This window comes from Strix uralensis, chromosome 20 (assembly GCF_047716275.1).
Source record: "Strix uralensis isolate ZFMK-TIS-50842 chromosome 20, bStrUra1, whole genome shotgun sequence".
Taxonomy (NCBI): Eukaryota; Metazoa; Chordata; class Aves; order Strigiformes; family Strigidae; genus Strix; species Strix uralensis.
The window spans coordinates 3,101,817-3,122,108 of NC_133991.1; the positions used below are offsets into that span (position 1 = coordinate 3,101,817).

General features: G+C 39.5%; 1 protein-coding gene across 7 annotated transcripts in view; it reads right to left on the reverse strand.

Annotated features, from left to right (window-relative positions):
* The window catches only part of AUTS2 (activator of transcription and developmental regulator AUTS2), a 795,956-nt gene that overhangs the window by 301,530 nt on the left and 474,134 nt on the right, over positions 1-20,292 (reverse strand). The gene's annotated exons all lie outside the window — the stretch shown is intronic.

Sequence of the window (20,292 nt, forward strand, 5' to 3'; positions counted from 1 at the left end):
AAACCCTGTACTCTGTAAGATGATGTGTGAAATTAGTGCAAATTGAAACGCCAGAACTTCCTTTTTTTTTTTTCCAAAAACCTTTGAAAAATCAGATGTGTTTCTATATCGGATTTTTATTTTACTCACCCCCCCATACCCATTTTCCCCTGAAACCACTAAACTAAATGTATTTAAACATATGACCAGCATGATTCTGATTTTTAATAGGCTTAAGAAGACCCATCTTGAAATCCTAACTGTGCAACACCACGGAGTGTAATGAGAAATCCAAAACATCGCAGGTCTTTGATCTATTTGAACTTTATGATAAAGGCTACATAGGAACTGAACATCATTGGTCTCATTCTTACTTCTTCCACACATGTAAATCAGGAGTAAATAATCAGAAGTTAGTAGAATTAGGCTAATTTCTTTACATCTGCCATATTAGGGTCAATGTTTTTTTAAAAAAGTTTCAAGCTTTATGATCTTGATTTTTTAAACTATGGTTCAAAAGGCCTATTTACAAAATTTTTTTTGATCATCTACTACTCCATAAAATTAAAATCATTAATATATATTTAAATGCACGAACAGAGAAATGCAGCACATTTTCCCCTTCATTAAGCAGCTTCATTAAAACATACATACTTCTAATTCTAAACCAGAAAATAGGTGGTTTGGATTGAAACTGAGAGCAAAGAAATACGGAGAGACAGATTGGAATGGAAGGGTTCAGTTTGGAGCTTTCATTGTTGGCAGCCTGAAAGACACATAGGAGTAAGCACAATGACCCAGCCCCAGTGGAAACGCCTGGCAAGGACCCGATTTTCCTTCACAGGACTGAAAAGCGGGAGTTACTTTTTTGAAATAATGAAGTCAGAATGATGTAAGAAATCACACTATCAGTTACAGTTAAGTGTGCCTGACTTCAGGTCACAGGGAAGGAGGATATTAGTGGAAGGGTAGTTTAATAAGGAAAATGAATTCAAGCTAGGGATTTTGAATGGCTTTTCTGACTGCCTTTAGAACAAAAGCAATATATTTGTAGGTAGACCATTTAACAGAACCACCTGACTGTATCTTTGTATACGCAACCGATTTACTTCACATGCTGTACATGCCAAGAGCATCTACTTTGGGGCATATATTGCTCACTCATAGCATTTCTGCCAATACTCTCTACAGTCTTTCTCTGTCAGCAAGGAACTGAATAGTTACAAATACCTGCATCTGTCCAACCTGCAAGGACTGCTCTCCTTAACAGCCTACATTCAAATCTTCTGGAGATCAAGTTCATTCCCCTCCAGTGTTAATGTTATGACATATCACATTTGTAAACGACTGTAACTTGTCATTAGAACTTGCAATAACATGTCCCAAAGGTATCTGGGGACTTAACTCCCATGTGCATGAATATGACTGTGGATGGGGGCTCCCAACACAAGGACGTGATCGGCTTCTCCCAGATGCAGGGCTACAAGCCTGCCACGGACTGTGCTGGCATAGTTTGGTCCTGAATCCAGCATCTCTGGTACTGGCAGATCAGAAGGGTTTTTTTCTGCTTTGTACAATTTATCTGGGGAAGACTAGGTGGTAGGTACTGGAAAAATCTTTTAAAGTTCGCTATAGACCACAGATCATAGGAAGAAACGTATAGTAAAAGAGAAGCTTCCTTTTGTGAAGAAGTTATCAGTCCACCCCCCCACCTATCCACCCACTTGCACGTCATCATCATGTGTGTCTTTGCACAGACTTGAACGAGGAAGAGATCATCACTTCAGCACCACTTATTCCCAGAGCACTCCCCCATTAATATTACATGGAGGAGTTGCCTATCTGAGGACACTTTCTGTACAAAATATAAACAAGCACGTGACAGATCTACCTGCAAACTGCCATTCTAAGAATAACAACACCCCTCTCCCCAAAAAGTAGAGATGATAAAGGTTAGGGGAAGGGAAGAATCTGTGAAAACAGCTGTCAACAGTGCACTGTGAACATAATCTTCAGAACAATTTACCTATGTCTTTAAAGTAAAGATATGGGGGCATTAAGACCTTACTAACTCACAGGATTTAATACTTGTTTTTAAGATTCATAATAATAATAAAAAGCTTACATATTCCACCAAACCGCCCAAACCAGGCAACCTTTATTATCTGTTATGTCAGCTGTGCCTAAAAAAAAATCAAGCGAAACAGTGTGTACCCTTTAATAGTTAATCCTCTAACATGTAATTAGGCATTCACATGACAATCAGAACAGGACTATATTTCATGTTTGCCTTCCCTTTCAAAGCCTCTACTAGAGGGGCACTTACTCTGTCAAATCTGCTATAGTAATCAAAACATTGAAATTACTTCTTTCCACACTAAATATACTGGAACTGGTTGTTTGATTAAATGTAGAGCAGAGAGTGCAATTTGCTAAATTACAAGTATTCTGAACATGTAAATATAGTTTAATTACTGCAATTAAAGAAGATTACTGGAGATTGGCAGATGGGAATGTAATGCTGTTTTAATTAGAGTTTTTAATGCACTGTAACATAAGCATAATATTAACCCTTTATCCTGGAAAGGGCTGGCTAGTCTCTGAAAAGATATTCTTTGAAAAACATACTAGAGCTAGTGTTTCATAACAAGACTTCAAGTCAATTCACTGTAAAGCGCCAGGATGATTTGGGAGAGGTTCAGATGTTATTTGTAGTACATGCATTGCAGAACAGATACATTCTGGAGTGCAGTCAGGAAAAACCACACAAGGTGGGCACATTGTTTGTGCCCTAGATGAAAGAACGTATGAAAATACAGTGTTTGAGTAGATGGATTGTATTTCATAAAGAGTGCAATCATAGCTACATCACTAGAGATTTAAGATTCTTTCATGAAAGTTAAAGTACTTCACTCCCAAAGATTTACAAAACGTGAAAAGAGAAAATGTTTCAAAACGCATTAGTTCAATTTTGAAAAACTGCTGCACAGAGACACAGAACAATATTGCCCGGGGCCTGGGTTATTACTACTCAGCCTCCAGAACAGTATTTGTTTCATAAAGTAATATTCCAGAATGTACTAAGCAATTTTTGTCATCTTGAAAGCTATCACTTGCAACATTTTATCCATTTAAGTCAATAGCCCATTAGAAATTCTAATTGAAAGTTCAATACTCTGCTTGGAATCTTACAATAGAGGTTGCCTTTGGAAAGCCATTTAAAGTCTTAATCTCTTTATCATTTGGTATTTTGAAGCCTAACTTTGTTCTTGTTAGGCAGATCAATGGCATTAATTTACAAAATGGGGGAAAATGTCACCCTTCATCCTTTAAATCTCAGTGCGGCGAAGAGCAGCGTAAGCGAATCCGACCGTTGCTCTCCCATATTAGCAGAAAACGGTGCCATGGGAGGTTTGACCTACAAATTTTAATTACTGCATGAAAAATTCAGTTCCTGGAGATGAATAGAGACTTGAGGAAAAGCAGAAGTCCACCTTCTGAGTGACTGCAGAGCTTAACTCTTCAAAGGCTGTATCGGTGAATGAAGCAGCATGCGCTACCTTCAATAGGTAATGTCTATAAGGTGCAAGATCAAATTGCACAAGCAATAGAAGAAAGGAAAAGGATTTTACCTACAAAGTAGCTTTATGGGTGTCCAAAACAGACGGACACTGATACCATCCTCTAGGGAAGCAAATGTGGTGAGCATTTGTTTTGAAATGTTCCTGACTTTAAAATAACTTTAGAGCTAGCGAGTTCCCTGGTGGCAAACTCTTGGCTTTGTGGAAATCAATAAAAGCGTCGTTATTTTATCAGCAAAGGGAGGATTTCACCTGTGGTCTTCGCCTCCAACACCATGCAAACAGTATGCAGCAACGCCAAGTGTTTTGAACCAGTGTTTCCGCTCCGAATCAGTGCAGGGAGGAGTAAAATCCTAGACCTGATCAATGGAGCACTGCCAAAGAAAGGCTCAACATAACGTTAGCAAGAACTAGGTGCTTCCCTAGGCAATTTTGAAAAATCTTAGGTTATACACACTGAAATATCCCACAATTTACTCCTTGTAATGCAAGTATAATAAAACGACTGTGGTGCTCTGCAGGTGACATAGGTTTAAGATTGCAGTTGGAATTTTTCCATTCCAGACACTGCGATTATTTGGGGTGGGGTGATGTGGGGTGGATAGAAAATTCTCCTGTTATTTAAACCAGAAATTAAGGATTTGAATCTCTATTTCAATGACGGCTACATTAATGGTCATAGGGGCAGGAGGAGACAGAGAGAAAAATTAACGAGAGCAAAAGAACCCCCACAGCTCCAGCTGACTGAGGGTGTCAGCAAACACATTTAAACTATTTGCGTGTGTCTGAGAGAGACAGACAGACATACAGAAATAGCTTGCTCCAATTCTCTTACTAGCTTTTTATATCCTCTAGGCCACAACCAGTTTCAGCACAACTTGGTATCAACATCATAAACTTCTTCGTGACAAGGTTTAGTACCTTTGACTCTGGTCCTCCACCTTAAGAATTAGAAGGCAATTGGAATCAAGAAAGCTGTGTGGATATTTATTTTCTATTTTCTGTAGCTTACATTGCTGTTACGTGCCAATGTCAGGTATTTTGTTTATTAGCATAGCTTGGTTTTAATGTATCTTTGCAGAGTGTGATTGAGAACTTATTGTGTTAGGTACTCCGCAAATGCAGAGCGAGAGCCGTTCCCTGCTGTTAACAGCACAGGGCAGACAAAGGATGAAAGAAAAGGGAAAAAGGGAAAAGGAAAAAGGAAAAAAAGTCTTTCCAACAGAAGAAGATTGTCAATAGCAAAGCAATGGCCAAGTGAGGAAAGGAAACAAGAACTCCTGCATGTAAGTCCTGATATATAATGTAAAAAATTATTTCTTATATTAGATGAGAACTTCAGACCCCTGTTACACTCGCACTGTCTGAGACAATATTGTCACTCCCACTTGAAATAGTAACTTCTTCACCTGCCGATCAACACATGCAACACATTGATAAGATTTAATCACTTGGATCACTATGGTGGAACATCTTTACAGGTTTTGGCTTAGTTTAGCCTTACCTGCTTTAACATTGTGGAGACTGACTGTTTATAACTGTTCAAAGGTGCCACATATAAGATAACATGCAGGACTAAACTTCCAATTTCTCTTTGTAGCCTGAGTTCTGAGACTACAGGTAGGGACACAAACCATCAGCTTAAAACCTTTACACTGTATCTTAATAGCAGTATTAATTAATACCCAATGATTAGCGTTATGCTTGTTGGTAGAAAACAGTACTGCTCTCAGCTTCACCTCTAGATACTGACAGAAATTTAAATAAATGTATTAGGGTAGTTAACTTTTTTCTGCATTTAGATAATTAATACTTATTTCCATTTCAAAGTAAAGGACTTCTAATGTCAAAATACGTTTTCCTCTTTTTCAGAGTCTCTTAGGTAACTTTTTTTTTTTTTTAATTAAGGCATTCTTTTAACTATTTCTAGCAGGGAAGGAAAATATTTCTAGATTGTGCAGGTTTCACGCAATAAATAACATTTCCATGTTTTGGTATGGTTCTTCAGAAATCACCAAGATCTTTTTTTTTGCAATGAAAGACACCATAAGAAAAGCTTGGTATAACTTGGGACTCCTCAAACTGAAAGCCTTAAATAGGCTTTACTCCTGCCTTCAAGAATCATATCTCACGAGTGGTTCAGAGCCTCAGCTTTAGTGCCAGAGGTGCTTCGCAAAGTTCTGATTTCCTACTGCTGCCAAGTAGCAAAAACCAAGTATCTCAAGCTGAGCATCCATAAAGAGGCATAGCCAAAGTCACTGATCCTTTTCAACAAGGCTGGTGGTCTTCACACGCTCTTGATTCTTGACCTGTAATGCGCTCCACTTCCTTAAATTGGGGAAATTTCCCAGTGTAGACAAGGCCCTGGAATTGTACCAAAACCTATCTGCGTGGGAAGGGTTAAAACAACCTGAGTAGCTAAACCCCTGCAGCTATCATATAAGCCAGCCGCTTTTAGACAAATTGAGCAAAATAGTCCTTTCAGCTCAGCAGGCACATGACTAGCCATACAAAGGAGTCCTTCTAGAAATCCCACGAATACCCCCATTATCCTAAGGATTGAGCACAGAGCCACACATTTCACGCCCACTGCCACCTGTGATTAGCTTTTTTACAGTTATTATGGAGTACTTTGATGGCGATGATTGTTTAAAGGCCTCAACAAGCCTGATAATGTGACTTGAGGACTTGACTCCTTTTCATTCCCTGGTTGCTCCAGCTATCACACTAATTTACTTTAGGCAAAGGGGACAATAAAAAAAAAAAAATCTGCTCAAAGAAATCACTTAGCATAAAATTGATTCAGTCTCTTAAAGAAACGCATGCCGGGATCCCATGTTAAAGTAAATTAGATATATGATCAAACAAAGCTAACAGTCATTTGAGCTTTGGACTCTTGTGTAGCACTTTAAGTTTTTAACAGAATCAGCCAAAGAAAAACAAAGGAAGAAGCAAAGAGCAGCTACGGCCAATTGGTTTGCATGGAATTTTCCTTTGCTCTGCTTGGTGTTTTACAGTGCAAATGTGAAGCAAGATGTTGGCTTCAGGGAAAATGTATTTTACTGTCTGCAAGAAGTGCTTCCAGAATGGATCACATTGTACCACTCAGTACAAAATAAACTGATACCAAGGGAGCACTAAAGGGGATTGGAGTGCATACGAGAAAACGAGGGCTCCAGTGGTGATGAACAAGTGAAGAGGTACGAGGACTTTTTTGCCTTCTATAGAGAGGTTGTGTTGATCTTAGTCTTGCAGTTCAAACCAGCATATAGGGGTACATATAATAGAAAGTAACTGAACAGCAGTCCATAACTTCTCAAATAGTTTCTCTCCTCCTGTTTATTACATATGCTCAGTTGAAGTATTCAGATGTAGCTGTCAGCATCTAGTAAGCTGAGTTGCTCTTAGTTTCACACTTGCAAATACGCATCTTTACTGAGACCCACGGTGCATTTCTTTCTGTTTTCAAGGCAATTTCAGAGGTAACGGCCTAATAAATACTCAAGGAGCACACATAGTTGTCCTTCACAATTTTTTTTACTGAAACTGAAAATGGATTTATGGTTCTATCCTTGCCATTTTGTGTTGTCAATGCATCCCGTGGTTGGATCCACTTATGATGTGACCTGCTACCCAAATTGCAGACCTCTGTCACAGGAAGCAGGTGAATAAGGTCCAGAGAAAGAACTGGTTACAGTGCCCAAGCTGACAGAACTCTGCCTTCACAGAGGAGCAAACACCATTCCTAATTTAAAACCAGTCATCAACATCCCCTTTTAAGCTTGTCATCAGTACCAGCATAACACAATGTAATTTATCAAATCACCTAGATTTAATAACAAAAATGTACTGCTGCAACTCTGTAAACAGGACGTGTTCAATTACATGAAGGAACTATTTTTCTTCAGAAGGCATTACTGTTCTGCCCGAGCAGTAACCACAGCTTCCCGATGTAATAGCTAGTGGAATTACATGTGGCACAAGTATTTTAAGTATTTTCTAGACAGAAAACAAGATTTGTGAGTAACAGAGAGCAGTAGATGAATAGGAGTAGTTTTGGCTTTCAGAGTAGGGGAAAAAAGATGAAAAGACTATACAGCTTTTCTGCGGCATAACCAAGAGGACTTAACGTGTGGTCATATGGTGCTGATTAGCACATTGCTGTTGAGTCCAGCTATTACTGAAGTTTTGGGCTGTTTGTATTCACTCACACTCACCTGTAAAAATCAACATAAACAAATCTGCAGTAAATTGATGGAAACTGGTTTAGTGCACTTTCTTGTTTTCCTGGTGCTTCCAACCTCCTTAGGGCTGTGTCTTGACAAGATGTTTTTGGCTGGAAGCTTATACATTACTGCCTTCCTGTGGTATGGTGCCAGGCCCATCTCCATGGCACAAGTGTGCCACTGCGTCCATGGTACCACCTAAACTGCTGGCATAGTGAACCAGCTTACAAAAAAATACCAAACCACATGAAAAAAAAGCTGATGAAACTGCAGTTTTTGAAAAACAAAAATACTGTGAACTGGTTTCCAGTGCAGCCCCATACATGTTTGTATACTGTGATCACGAGGGCCACGTGATGCACAATTGGGCTGGGAAGGGTAGGAACAGGAATATCTTTGAATCCAACTGATGCCAAACATCTCGTAATGTTAAAAGACAGCTTAATCCGGGGGTTCATTCATTCAGTTCTATTCTCTGCTCACTTTCCTTGTGGAAGTGGCACAGCCGGCTATGTTTCTGTTTAATACTATTCAGAGGCATTTTTCAAAAGTCATGGAGTACTGGAATTAATGAAAACTTGGTGTTATAGATTTGTATGGAGAAGTTGATGGAGTCGTGAGACCCAAATGAAGCTCAAAGAAGTTATCAGGGTGCAGTCCCTCTCTCCTGCTATGGCCCTTGAGTTTGTCCTGTCTAAAAAGATGCCAATGTATGTTCAGTTTTCCCCTAAGTTATGGCACCATACATGGCACTATGTAAGATCCTTTACATAGAGGCTTGTTTTCATGTAATACTCAATGAGACCTTATCTTCCATCAAATTTGGCTGAAATATGTCAATACACTTCAAAGCTATTGAGGAAACTAGAACACAGGCAGAGAGCATGATCATTTTGGCTTTGCTTCTGTAGGATTATCAACTATCATCTCCTTTCCTTCATCCTTCAGATTTAGTCTCATGTCACTAGTGTTTACATCTGAAAACGAGGTGGCCGAGTAGCCAGATAGCCACAACCTCACTCCGTGGATGCGTGACTGTGTATCACACCACCTAACAGGAAAGGAAGAGGGGCTAAGCATCCTCCATCTTCCCAGTAATTCTGTGCTTGGCCAGCACCATTCTTGCTTGGTTTCCTTAACAAACACGGCTTTAATTGTTGTGGAACAGTTCCTATTAATACACTTGTATTTGCAAAAAGGCTGTGTCACATTTATCATTATCTAAAGATGTGTACAGGCAGGCAGCATTTCCATTAACAAGCCACACATGATGCTCTCTGGAGTTTCTGCGGTAATAGTCTAATCCAATTTGTCTTTCTAAAATTCTACTCTCTAGTAAGACATAACCCCCTTTTTCTACTTCCAGGGATCATGCTGCTTTCACAGTCATCAATCTCTTCCACAACTGGCCAATCTAGGCCACAATTCAGGGAGAATATCTGTATTTGGTGATAAAAGACAACAAAGACTCTGTTTCTTCAGGTTAAATCCCAGTTCCATTATAATTCAATGGGAGTTTGGCCATTGACTTCAAAGGGCCAGAAGGCTACCGCCAGCCATGTCCTGGGAGAGCAACATGATCTTAGAGGTGTCCAGGGGCCTGGAAAGAATGGCTCCTGTCGGAGGAAAACTTCTCCAAGTTTAAAGTCGATCTTTCATTAGAGGCCGCAAGGTCTGGTCTTCCCTAAAAATATACCAAATAACTGTATCACTGGAGAATTTTAAAAGAGCTGTTATTTTATGCCCTAGTCATTTCAAAGCAGATTGGGTTAGTCTGGCAAAAGCAATTTCTAAAGGAGTAACATAAAATATTTAAAGATTTATAGAACAAGTGGCCCACTTAGGGGCTCATCTAAGTTTTACTAAACATCTCTGGTTATGCCTTGCTATGTCAGCAAAAGGAGGCTGAGATTTAAATAAATAAAACCTAGTAGAATGTAATAACGGGCAGGGAAAAAAAACCCGATACATCAAGTTACTACTGAAAGGAATATTGAGCTCTAAGTGATCTCCATACCAACGGCTATGTTTGTCTATCCAGCTGAAAAGGAGACAGCTTTAATCTCGAGGCTGCATGTTATTTAACTAAGCTGAAATTGTTTTCAGTGATGTGAAGTGCATCCACTAAAGATGATCCCATCTTGGATTGGCTCTTTATTTTTTTTTAACAAAGGATGACTGGTGGATATACTGAGCAGAAATGTAAACAGGTTCGTTTTTTTCATTAACTCCAGCAAATCATCACAGTGCCTAGCTGCATGAAATATACATTTGTGGTATTCTTTACAACTGTTTCTTTTTGCTCCCTTCCCCTCTCATCAGTGTGTTATGCCCTGCTTAGGAAGGGATTTACTCCAGAAACGTTGAAAGTGCCCATAGAGTTAAATAAGCCACCCATGCCCAAAACCAGCGTGCCAAATCTTCACCTCCAAGAAATGACCCTGAATTATAGCACAGATTTAACTGCACTGAGAATTTATTCCAATTCCTTTCAGTTCAGAAAGACATGTTAAGTAACTGCTTAATTAGATACTTAGAACTGGAAAAGACAGACCCAAATACTTTCCTAAATTAGCAATGACCACAGCCCATTGTACTGTGGTGAACCCCCTTCTGTTTCAAAGCTGAACATGAATTACTGAGAAGGGCTAAAGGGTGATGGCTAGCCTTCTGGTTTACCACTGTTCAGTCTGGACTTTTGATGTATGTAAGCATGCAAGGAAACTTGTTGATAACTTTCAAAAGTTTTCACAGCAAAGAGAAAGACAATAGCAATCTTAATCTGCTACTTCTGCACTTTCAAGTGCCTCCTCTCCAAATTCTACTTCCCATGTATATTATGCTGGTGACATCAGTTCTACCTTCAGCTGAGATGGCATATCAGATATTGTTTCCAAATCTTGTTTTTTCAAGGTTATTTTGAGAAGCAGAAATACAGCAGAATACCACCACTACAGTCGAAGCCTGGACAATGATGACACGCAGTGAGCAGGAAACACTTCAGATGTCACGATTCCTCATTTCAAGGTAGTATGCAGAGCACAAACCTCCAAGGGTCAGCATTTTCTTCTTGAGTGAGCAAAGGTCTTACATTTGTACTTCAGTCACGTGTACGACCAATTATCGCAATGTACAATATATGAGTTTAAAGTGAGACCTACTTTCTCTGCCTTGAGTAACCCAATAGATTAGTGATTTAATAAAGTCCACTGCGCAGCTTTTCTTTCTAAATGCCAGAGGCCTACTCGTACTAGTTTGAGGTTATTTGTTCATATTCAGCTCTCAAGTACTCTAATGTAAAAATGAGAAATTTGCTGTAGTTAGTGACTCATTAGGTCAGGTGACCTAAAGCTGAATTTGGGTCCTTTTAATCCCTGGAGAGAAGTTGTCAGATAAAGCTTAGGAACTTCAGCAAAAATGAAGGTGTATTATGGCAGTCCTAATTAATGGGTAGCTACAAGTGCACTGGGTACCCAGGGCCATATGGAGGCAGATGGACCATGCAATACGTCTACCTGCAATACATCATTAATAACCTTCCTAAATTGCTGTGAGCCCCTGAATATACTGCCTGTGCCTGGATTTTTATTATCCTACTTGAGAGTCCGCTGCACTAGTTTCAGCTCCCTGATCCCCCCTCTGTGCCAGGTGACTTTCTGACCCTTTTGCAGGGTGCACAACATGGGGCTTTGGCTTTTGACTCTCTGTGTACTATCACAATGACAACCTCCATGCTAGGTGACAAATTGTTGGCAATGTTCACAGGGGAGGAAATCCTCTCCTGGCTCTTGTCAGAGTGGCTATTTTAGCTTTGCCAATAGGGCATTTACAAGAGGATCAGAGGTTCTTCTAATGCCACCTTGTCTTTTCAGGTTAATTTATGCCTTGTTCTTTATGCCTGTTTAGTTAAGGACATGCTGCAGATACGGGGAGAAAAATGTCACAGAATCACCACCTGGCTCCTCTGTTTTGATCTGGCTGGCAAATGCCAGAACCTTTGAACAGCAGGTTGCTAAATAATAAACAGACCGTGTCTTTAAAAACACCTGGCACTTACTTAAAATGGTCATTTTGTATCTGGTTGGTCCCTGGCACAGGTGCCAAGCTCAAAGGCACGAGGCTCCCCTTTCCTTCCTCTGCCCACCTCAGTGCAACAACAAAAAGCAGGAGAAGACACAACAGCAATTAAGTGTAGCAAAAGGTTATAATTCAGCCTACTAGCAACAAGGAACATGAGGAACAACAACAACAAAACCCCTTTCTGAGTGTAAAAACTTCAGGAAAGGGAAGGAAAAAATAAATAAACAAGGATGAAAGAAATGCCCAGTGGCAACCATTTTCAGTGTGACCTAGTGAGCTTTCAACTTCAAACCAGTCAGATCAAGAGCTTCCCAGCGGCGTCACCTAGGGATCTGTCATTCACACATCAAGCCTCGTTCACTCTGCCTTGTCTCACGCAGACATGCTGCCAGATACAGAAATATCACGGCCTTCTTGCACGATAAGGAAAACAAAACAAAAAACCCCTCAGACCAACAGCAATCCTGAAAACCAAGTGCACTGACAAGCTGTGACCCTGTTGCCCACAAAAGGGCAATGTCACAAAGTAGACCAGAAAAAGGATGCAAACGGAATGGTAATTGAGTAACCATCTGCTATTAAAATGCAATTCAAACTGGAGCCTTTCAGTGAGCCCTTCCCACTCATGGAGATGATGAGAGCTGGGATTTACTGGATAGACTCAATAGCTGCCCTGGGTGCTTTGTAAACTGAGGGAGACCATCTTCTTTCAAGCTCACCATTTGGCTTCCGAGCAATTTACTGTGTGCTACTGAGATGGGGTGTTGGTGTTTGGAATGTCAAATAGAAAAAAACCAGTTGCATCTCCACTATTATACAGCTCTTACTGTACATTATTATACACCACAAATGACTGATGCTATTAAGAATGTGTCCTTCAGCAGTTTGAGAAGAAACTTAGAAGCCAAAGACTAGTGTTTTGGGGGAAGCACAGAAGAGCAAGAAGCAGTTGGGAAAGGAGAGGAAGATACTTGACGCTACAGTTAAAATATGCCATATCTGAATGAATATACTTTTACAAAATAGTTTTAAGTAACACACAGTAATCAATTTTTCAATGAGGGTTGCAATAATTTATCAATAGCAGCCACACAGTAACTATGTTTATTTTTGTCCTGTCCATTTCTGCCATATTAAAAGTATTCACGGAGTCTGGAGACACCCATTAGGAAAATATCTCAAGTATTTAGCATATAAGCTTGGCATTTATGGTCTGAAATAGGGACAGCCAGCACTGATGAATCCTTGGCACTTTTCTTGTTCAAGATAGATGAGTAACTCCATAATTTCAGGCCAATGCTGGGAAACTATATACACACACTGCCTTTTCCATGAATCCATTAAAATAACGGGTGAACCTTACGTTTTGAACAGTTTATACACCCTCTTGCACACAAAGTAGACTCAATAACAAGTGAATAACAGCCACTCTTTAACAGAAAGTGAGACATTTTTCATCTAACTATTTGTTATCGACCTTTGAACTTGCTATTTTCAAACACTTGTTAATAAGCCGTTAGTTTCATTTGAAAATTAACTAGTACTTGGAAAGCATTTACAAAAAAGCCAGTACTGAACACTTGCACTTCTAGCACGACTGAAGACGACATACCTGTGGAGCAAGGTATAAGTCATCTCGCATTTCTGGACAAAATATTGTCTAGTCACCACCATCATCTAAACATTATTACTGGGAATGAATGATACATCTGACCCTCAGTTCCAGACAAATGCTGTAAATGAAGCCATTTGACGATTTGAAAATACATTTGCATCACTGATGTTCCTAAAAAAACTCAGGGAAGTTTTTCGCAGCAATATTAACAGAGTTAACAAAGTTCCCAAGGTGGCTATAGAAAAGCATACTTTTATTTATATTCAGCAATATCTTTCAAGATGGTGGTCAACATCTGTGAAGTGTATCTAGGAGTCATCTGCTTAGATACTAGAAAGGAGATTATGTGACAGGTCATGAATAAGAAATATTCAGAACAATGCATATTCTGAATAGTTTGTGAACAACAAAAAGGCTGAAATATGTTCTTATAAGCCCTTCACAGAATAACTTAAAATGACAAAGTAATAAGCTAACGCATTTGTTAGCACGTCATCTGCAAAGACACGACGGAACATATGGGTAGCTAAATTATTTCCAACAAAGAGTTTGCTACCAGACAAGAAAAACGTGGTCCAGCTTTGACTCAACTGGCTTTAATTACCACTCTCTCTTGACCAAGACTGCATGGAACTTCATTCTCGGAAGCGGGCTGATCTACAGCAACCGCAGGACAGTACAACCCCGGATGGAGAGACTGTGCACAGCATCGCTTCGAAGAAGTCAGCGGAAGTCTGGCAGTTGACTCCAACAGGCTCCAGAACCGGCTGTAAATGGAGAAGCCAGCTCCAAATGTCTTCCACCAGTTGGCAAACAAATGAGACATCATGTTTGTGCAGTTCAAGCATTGTTGCCAAATTCTAATAGAATGAGAGTTTCTGTAATCCCAAAAAGGGGCTATGTGATCCTTGGAAACAAGATTCTCTTGTCTGGCCTTCCATTCATTTTGTAAAACATGTTAAGTTTAATTTCAGTGCTTGGAGCTGCAGCTGGCCAAGGAGCAAAATCACATTCATGTGTTAAAAAAAGAACTGGAAATGGATGCAAGCTGCTAAATTTTGATACTGATCTGCAGCCAACCTCCAGAGAATGGTTGGGTCAGGACTTTTGGGCTTTTTCCACTAAACAAGCAAAACATTACTCTATTTTTTATAATCATAAAAGCATATTTTCTTGTCATTTCTTTTTCTCAATGTAGGTAATATTTGAGATGCAATATTAAACATGTTTACTTTCCAGTGAAAAACATCAGTGCACTACACACCTCTCTCAATAGTTATTTTGATTGGACTTAGCAATGCCAGCCAATTATCTTTGATGCTGCACCATCTGTAGAATTATGCTTTCAGGGCAGTAATTTCAGGAATGAAGAAATACCTGGTGTCATTCAAAGCAGCAAAGCAGAGAATCTGTGAATGATGACAGACATTTTCTTTCTATGGCTACTGACCTCCCCTGTCTGTCCCCCCCAAACTGCCTGGCAATATTAATTACCCACCTATTTCCAAACCTGTTGGGCCAAATCCTGATGATGAGAACTGAAACAGGCACAGGAATAAGTCATCTTGCCAGCCATTGAATGAGACATGGCTGGGCTAACACAGTTCAAACTCATTGTAAACATTGCAATTTCACCACTTAACTCTTCACACCAAACTGTTCAGGAGTGCTAACCACAACTAACTACCAGTAGACAGTCAATGACTGAGTAACCAACACTCTTCTAATTGTTATTGCTCTCTGAGGTCGCCCTGTAATCCTGGATGCTTTGGAATTTGATCCAGAGCCCACTCCAGCCTTTGTGAGTCTTTCCAGAGAGCTGAACAAATCTTGGTTCAAGTCCTCCTGAATTCAATTCCTCATACGTTAGCCTAATCAAATGAAATTAATCTTTGCTTTATCATAGCTGCCAGAAAACATTTCTCATGAGAGTTTTTTGAGTTTGGTACATATGCCTTGCATATTTCCTATACTCCAGGAGTCATTTAATATTAACATACAATCACTTGTTTATTAAGTATAAATGAGGCAGTTAAAGGTGTACGTTTTCAGCATGGTGGATAGGAGGATCACTTTTGCAATTCCCATTAAACTTTATGAGAACCATGGGGCTTGAAGCCGAATTAATTCTCCTACACCAAGCTAAAAATGAACACCTAAATGTTATTATGCCTGCCATGTTTGGTTTCTATATTTATACTTCAGGCATATAGTTACTGACAAAACTAAAAGCACCGATAATATCTATCCCAGAAAGCAAGAATTCCCCTGAAAGACAATAGACTACGAGATTTTTACAATATTGGAACTCTACTGTACCTAGATATATAAGATATTTTTAAAGGCCAAATAACCACGGTCTACAAGCCTTTGTAGTTGCTTGAAATTTTGTTAAGGAATTTTACATTGCTGGCTTGTTATTTGAACAACATGGTCAAGGGAGAGAAGCTTCTGGAATGAAAAATACTGTAGGCAGAGAAAAAAGGGAAAAAGGGAAAGGAAGAGGTTGCAGCAAACGCAGAGGCTGAAGTGAGTAGGTAGCTCATACAGCCAGACCTCAGAAGGGATGTACTTTTCCTGCCTTAAAGCCCTGGGTAACCAGAAGGACTTTCACACCAAGAAAATGTGCTTTTGGAAAATACTTTTTCACAAAGCAAGACCTCTGCGCTGCTGACAGCAATGAAAGGTCCATACAGACCAGCAGCACCAGGATCTTATCCTCAAAAAAGCAGCTTTTAATTTCTCTACTTGTTTCACTAAGTAAGCAGTCTAGATGAATGCTGTCATCCAAAGGCTGAGCACATTCCTGCCTGTTTTCCAGCTTATACTCCAATATACTCTTACCCTCAAATCTAGATTCTGTTTTCCATCTCCTATACACGTCGCCCCACCAGATAAGTTACCTCTTCTCATGCGTTTTCTGAATGTTAAAGATGCTATAGTCTTTTTGATCATCATTGTATAATACTGTATGATTAAAAGAGCTGGTTGAAATGCTATTTTTCCCATTACATTCAGAGTACAGACTGAAATTTTCATTCTACTTGCAGTATTATTTTTTAAGCAGAATTTTCCAGTTCTCATAAAGGCTATAAACAGAATAGTTTTGGGTTTTGTTTTTTTCTAAGGAAACAGAAATTCAACCCTCTGAGACATTCCATTTCTAGTCACATCTTTTATGTTATATTTGAGTGTTATTTACCTATTTCAGTATGCTGGATGTCTGTGAGTTTTCTAGACTGAAGACTTCTCCGTTGACATGGGCTTACTGTAACACAACTTCCTCATCTCACTAGCAACTCTCCAGCAAAAATGGCAACAGGGCTTACATTTCGGTTTAACCCTTTTTTAAAAACCATCCACAATGACAAATACGGGAGACAATGAGGCTTCATTCCTATACTGGAATCTGTCTAAAATTCGATTACTCTGGAGCTATTTTAGACCTCTTAAGATGCTTTTGTTTGGATTCTTGGCTGGTTTCCAGCCATTCCATCTTTAATTACTGGACACCACTACACAGCTTGCAAACAGAGATACTTCTTCCCATCTTATTTCTTCTGCTGTTTCAAGCATTTGTTTTACTTACTCTTGCTGGGAAGGCTTTGGGATGAATTAGAAAAAGATAAATTCTTTCTCTGTCTGAAAATATTTAATTGGCCTATAGGCCAACTTAAAAAGCCCTAACAGTTTCATCTATTAAAATCTGAACCTAGTCTGAGATCACACGCATACCTATGTTAAATATGAAATGCAGGACTAAATAACATTTAAAAAGTACGGCTATAGTAACAAGGACAGGAATCTCGGCAGCAAAGCTTATCTTTAGTACACTTAGAGTACCCAGCAATTGCCAGGGGTGGGTGTTCCCTAACTTTTCTCCACTTGTAAATAATGCATTCCTGGAGCAGAGTGTTCTGAACAGAAATACACAGTTTTGATTGACACTTGCAATACAGCAACTTCTTGGAGAAATAATATTTCTCTGGTCTGTAGATGGATGTCTCTAGGACTCCGAAGTATGGCAAACTGCCTCACCCTTGCCATTTTTCGTCATCTCTAGAATTCTCACTGCTGTTTTCTAACTGCATTCGCCAGTATATACTTCAGGAAAGCAGAATATTTACTAAAACACAAGAGGTATATAATTGCTAAATTTTGTCACAAATAAATTTTAGCCTGATGGTGAGAAATAGTTTATTTCTGTGTGAGATTTTTTAACACCTATTAAAACAAACAGCTAGTACACGATAAGGCCCTTGTATTCGGGCATCATATATTCCAATGACGTCAAACTTTTATACACAAGGTTTCAGTCCAAGACTTAACGAAAATAGGTGCTATCTGAAAAACAGAGATCCTGCACCAGATATTGTATACCTAAACTTCACAGGTGATTGGATGCAAAGATTTAATTCAGGACCATCTCATTTCAGGTTAATGTGAAACACGGAGCTGGGAGAACGAAGCAACCAAAAAAGAATCTTTTAAAAGCAGCAGTTAAGTGAATCCTTTTAAATTTTACTGGGGATTTACTTTACAAGAAGCTTATTTGTGTGGTGACCAGATCTGCACAAAACCTTTGTTACAAATGATAAAACACGGGACAGGTTGAAAACATCTTTTGTTGAACATGTGCCAAGAAACATGTAGATTTGACCTGATTAAAATTTTCACATAGGAAACATGCATAGGCTGATAATATTGCACAATTTTGACCTCAGCTATCAAAGCATGTTCGCTGATTTTGGCTGAGTTTCTCTTTCAGATTTGGAGCTTGAAGCCCAGCACAGGTTGAATGTATACAAAGCAAAAGCGGGGAAAAATAATATTTGTACAGAGCTCTGCAAACTGACCCATACTCAGCTCTAATGAGAACATAATGGTTTACCCAGCTGCAAAAGAACAGAAGTGAGAAGCGTAAGAGAAATGCCTCCACTTTCTTAATTTTAAAGATGTGTTTGGACTTTAGTACACATGGGAGATTTTTTTCTTCTGAACGCATGCATGTATACTTTAAAAAGTGCATCACTTGCATTTTAAACCACATTAAAACGTGTTTAAGCCAGAATGGGAGGTTTGCTTCCACTGAGAGCAATGAAACAACAACAACAAAAAAACCCCAAACCAACCCATAAGACTGACTTTATAAATCTTTGGATTATCCTGCAGTCTGTGGGGTATCTTCTATCTAAACTACCGTAACCCACAAGGGGATTAGAATGGATACTCTCTCACTTGCTCCTCTGAGTCACAGCACTAGCAAATAGACCCACAGTGCAGTGTGGGCAGACAGGAAACCACTAAAGCCAGAGCAGTGATTATGTGCATGCTCTGTGAGACACATTGAGCAGTGAGCCGAAATGTTTGTGTGTGTCAGATCAATCTTTTCACTGACCAGGACAGCTGTACTCACAGGGGGATCACCAATCATCCTGCTAGGAACTGCTTCTGTCCTTCAACAGGCAATTAACGTGAGTCCATTACAGCTCCCTGGAGGCCCCTGGGGGGCTGCAAAAGGCATCGACTGAAAGGTCAGAAACCTCATGAGGACAGGAAAGAAGCTGTGCCTGGCGAAATGGAGTGGAAAGCAGTAGCTATTTGTCACCCGCTGGTAATTAAAAAAAAAGGGGGGGGAGGAAGAGGGTTGAAGGGGGTCCAGGAGTTGTGCACAATTGCAAGCACGTGGCAGTAACAGAGCATAAACAGAAGCTACAGGAGATTCTTCCTGGGACAAAGACTTTATCCCATATTAGAGGTGGAGGAAGAGTCAACAAATCCCACTCAACTAATTCTACAAAGGAACTGGAAGTGAAAAACTGCACAGGCTGATTAATAGCCCACTATAGCCCTGAGAAAAATCACAGTAAGGAGTCCCTGGTGGCTGAGGTTCACCACTATGAAACAAACATTTTAGAAGAGAAGCAACAAGAAATTAAGTGACCAGGAAGCACACAGAGAGTGGCATTCATAAATAGCAATATTCTTCAAAAAGAAGCAACTGCTGAGGTGTTCAGTGGTGGAAAAGCAACAAACATGGTGGCTCGGGAATACATTACAGATTGCTCTCTATTTCTGCTTTAGACTTCTGGTCAAGACCACCACGTTGACATGTTTTTGGAGGTCTCAGTTAAATGCCTACACATACCTCTTCAAGTACACCACCAACCAAACTTGGCAGTTCTGCTATGGAAATGCAATCAAGAAACGCCAGGTAGGTGGCCAAAGGAGAATAAGAAGAGTCAGTATATATAGAGCACTTAATTTGCACTGGTGTGCAAGGAAAAGTCAGACTAAATTAGTTCACAATGTTGATTTGGAATAACTTTCACCCAGTTCACTGGTTAACTTTCACCCACAGCATTCACCTGAAATGTTATCACTGTTGTTCTTTCCTGTGATAAGAATATTTCTCAGAGATCTAGCAGTACATGTGTAATCAATAAAACAAGCTGAAACATTGCAAATATTAACTCTTCAACAACAAGAGCACTTAGAAGGTGAATAGCGAGAGTTAAATTAGTGAAGAACTTTTGTCAATTTATTTGGACATGATTCTGAATTACTTGTATAACTGAAATTTTATTTGATGCACATAATCCTAAACAGCACTTAAAAATAAAAGGACAGGAGAAAGAAATAATCTATGAACTAGGTACTGATACGTCCTATCTTCACATGACTGCACAGGGACTGTAAACAACATGAGCTCTTGCTGATACAAACCATGGTAGACTTTGACTCAGTCTGCAAAATCTCCAACATACGTTAGATGATGTAAAATTTCCATATTCTACTTTCACGCAAAATA